Raw genomic sequence first — 4,042 nt, forward strand, 5'->3', positions numbered from 1 at the left:
CCATTCTGTCCATACCAGTGTCTCTAATAGAACTCATATAGTTAGTGGTTGGAATAATAACAGGAAAACAGGCCTAATGAGCAGATGTAGGAAGCTGTAGATATACAAGCTGCTGCAGTCCCTCGGCCTCTGCAACTTTTGCTTAGATAGGACATGGCCTTTAATGTTGCAGTCAAAATATGTATGGGAGACCAATACTTGATCTCCTCCTATTGTCTCATTTTAAGGGAAAACATGGTCTGCATCATCAGAAAAATTCAGCAAGCAATTTTGACTTCTGCATGGAAGGCTTCCTTTCAAAGTCTGCATGTAGGTGAGTCCAAGAGCTGAACAGACACTGTAGGACAGGATCAGAGAGGATGGAAGCCAAGAACATGTACTTGAGGTCTCCTGAGCACCACCCCAGCATAGCCCAGAAGCCAGAGGTCACTAGTTGTTTTACTTTTCTAATTACGTATTTATTTATGATGCTGAAAAAGTGAACATTGCACTCGGTGATGTAAGCATCAGCATAGACAATTAAATGGTATTCATGGAAGCTCAATTTGAAAAAGGAATGAGAGGCATACCTTGCTTCCAGTAAAAGTGGAACCTAAGTCCAAGGATCTTATTAATTAACTGGAACAGACAAATAGGGAAAAGGCTCAGGAGAAAAGGAGACTTCTAACATCATCATATCCCTGATTTCAACTTTTCTCAAAAGTATGTTGAGAAAATATACCCAGTATTATTGTATTTTGTATCTTTCCATTCTGAGTTGTTAGTTTATACCTGTGATTATTTTTCTCTTGGGATATTCTATCTGCAGAAAAAATTTTCTATCTGTAGAAAAAAATTTCATTATTATTTTTTTCTAGGCATCAAGTAGATGTCACTGGAGTTGGAATGCTGTCAAACTAAGGAAGCTTTTCTTCATCACACTCTGTCAGGGGTCATATGAGGTTATTCACTTTATTTAGATAATTATCTCCCCCCCCCAAAGTCCATATGTTCATTTTGTGCCTCTCTCTCTCTTTCTCTTTCTTGCTCACACTTAATTTTTCTTCTTTCTATACTGAGCAGAAAGTGTCACTACCAAAAAGTAACAAGTTTATTGTTACACAAGGACCTTGTGAACTGGAACTTTTATGTACCATTTATACATTCTTTAGAGTAAAGTAATATGATATGACCAGTTGGAGCTGTAAACTTTCATGGCCTAAGGAGGGTGTTTCTGGATGAGAAATGAGTGGTACTAACACAGCCCAGGAGGCCATGCTGTTTGGTTGTGTGCCTTGTGGGTGTTAGTGCAATTCTCCAAGCAGAGGCACCTGTACTCATATATTAAGGTGAGTTCCGAGGTCTGAATTCAATCAACAGATGGTACTGAAGGATGGGAACTGCTTTAGCTCATACAATGACTTTGCACCAGAATTAATAAATTACAGGGGACATCATGTGAACAAGGGATTCTCTTTGTACTGAAGTTGAGGCTGTAGCAGGGAGGCCACAGTGTCTCTCAACATCCTCTGACACCATCTCTCATCACTCCTCTTCTTGCTCATTCCTCTGTCCCACTGGCTTCTTTGCTTGCATTTGAATGTATGAAATAAGTCTCTTTCTCATGTCCTTTGCAGCAACCATTCGCTCTACCAAGCACATATGTCTCCTGACATCATACTAGCTCTCTCTCTCTCTTTCCTGAAGTCTGTGTTCAACTATCACCTTGTTTTTTGGCCTTACCTGAATGTTCAGCACAAATAATATCTCCAAACACTCTCTCCTCTACACCTGGTTTTGTATTCTTCATAACATCTGTCACCTTCTGACACAGTGTGTCATATTTTTATTTGCAGGTCATTTTTCATTAACCTTGGATTTCAGGAGATTTTTTTTTTGAGTACTATATTTATTACCTATATGTTCTTGGAACATGGTTTATAACTCAATATATATTTCTCAAGTGTATGGAAGAATTTCTCATTAAAATTACAAACACATCAATAATTCTGGCATATGTTGGGAATGGGACAAAAATTCCTAGTCAGAGATGAAATGGGACATAACTCAAGGGGAACTTATCTGTATACAAAATGTTAAAATCAAATTCTTGATGACAATAGGGACATTTCCCTACTTCAGCTTTGTGAGTTAGGCCCAGCTGTGCAAAAATTAGTCATGTTATTTTCCTTTCTCCTGGCAGTCACATCCACCATATGGAACCAGGGAACAACAATACACACACTTCAACATTTCTTCTTCTGGGACTTTCAGAGGAACCAAAACTGCAGCCTCTTCTCTTTGGATTTTTTCTCTCCATGTACCTGATCACTGTGTTTGGGAACCTGCTCATCATCCTGGCTGTCAGCTCTGACTCCCGCCTCCACACACCCATGTACTTCTTCCTCTCTAATTTGTCCTTTACAGACATCTGTTTCACCTCTACCACCATCCCAAAGATGCTTTTGAACATTCAGAATAAGAGCAAAGTCATAACCTTTGATGGCTGCATCACCCAGATATATTTTTACATACTCTTTGCAGGATTAGATGACATTCTCCTGAGTGTGATGGCCTATGACAGGTTTGTGGCCATTTGCCACCCCCTGCACTACTCAGTTATCATGAATCCCTGACTCTTTGGGCTGTTGGTTCTGCTGTGCTGGATATTGATGGCCATGTATTCCTTGTTACACACCTTAATGGTATCACGATTGTCCTTCTGTCCAGATTTGGAAATCCCACACTTTTTCTGTGAACTCAATCAGGTGGTACAACTTGCCAGTTCTGACACATTTCTCAATAACATGGTGGTGTATTTTTCAACTGTCCTGCTGGGTGGTGGTCCTTTTACTGGCATCCTTTACTCTTACTCTAAAATAGTTTCCTGCATATGTAGAATCTCATCAGCTCAGGGGAAGTTCACAGCCTTTTCTACATGTGTATCTCACCTCTTGGTTGTCTCCTTATTGTATTGTACAAGGCTAGGAGTATACCTCAGCTTTTCTGCTACCCAGAACTCACACTCAAGTGTAATTGCCTCAGTGATGTACACTGTGGTCATGCCCTTGCTGAACCCCTTCATCTATAGTTTGAGGAATAAAGACATAAAGAGGGCTCTGAAGAGATTCTGTTTGATGCCAGATACAAAGGCCCAGTTTTCCTGGGGGTGATGTAGTGCTCTTGCTGAATGGCTTAAAGTTTTGGAAAAAGCAATTGTGATTCTTTGATCATTGTGGAATAAAATTTGCTCCTTTTATTTATTTCCTGGGATATTCATCTTTTTAGTATTCAACTTCTCTATACAACTTCAGTATTTCACTTATTAAGTTTTATTTTTCTGTTTGATATTTTAGGCAGTTTGTACTTTTTCCTACCTCAAAGTTTTCCTAACTTTGGTTTAGAAATGTTTGTAAATTCCTTTTATTTGGTAGGACATCCTAGATTTATGTAGAATAATTGCTTTTGAAAAAAAATTCATCCCAAATAACTTTCTCTTGTTTTTATGAAAGAAACAATCATGAGTTGCATTACTCATATGAGGAACTTACAGATGACAACCAAGGCAATTTATTTATTTTTAATAAGATTGGTTGTATCAGTGGATATGGAGAAATGACTGTAAAGTTATATGAGGACTTTTGCTTATGCAATGGGTTGATATCCCAATTCTTTGTATTTTTTAATGGTCAAGTTTATATGTATATACAATTTTATCATCCAAGGATGGCTCACGGGAGAGTTTGAATGCTTGTCCACTCATGTAGTTCAGGGTCACAATTTATACCAAAAAACAGGTCTTCCAATTTCATGCTTACCTGGAAGGCAACGTCAGTAGAGTCACTTTTTAACTCAGTTATCTGAAATTAGTTGTTTGGGGTTTGTAGATGCAAACTGTTGAATTTGGAGTAGATAAGCAATGAGATCCCGCTTTATAGCACAGGGAAGTATACCTAGCCACTTGTGATGGAACATGATGTAGGATAATGTGAGAAAAAGAATATGTGTATACACACAGACACACAGACAGACAGACAGACAGACACACACACACACACATACA

The 4,042-nt window shown here is 38.6% G+C and overlaps 1 pseudogene; it reads left to right on the forward strand.

Moving 5' to 3' along the window:
- Nucleotides 1-2,366: 2,366 nt before the first annotated feature.
- On the forward strand, nt 2,367-3,152 carry LOC100514567 (annotated as a pseudogene).
- Nucleotides 3,153-4,042: the final 890 nt, after the last annotated feature.

The sequence above is a fragment of the Sus scrofa genome, unplaced genomic scaffold (assembly GCF_000003025.6).
Source record: "Sus scrofa isolate TJ Tabasco breed Duroc unplaced genomic scaffold, Sscrofa11.1 Contig2258, whole genome shotgun sequence".
Taxonomy (NCBI): Eukaryota; Metazoa; Chordata; class Mammalia; order Artiodactyla; family Suidae; genus Sus; species Sus scrofa.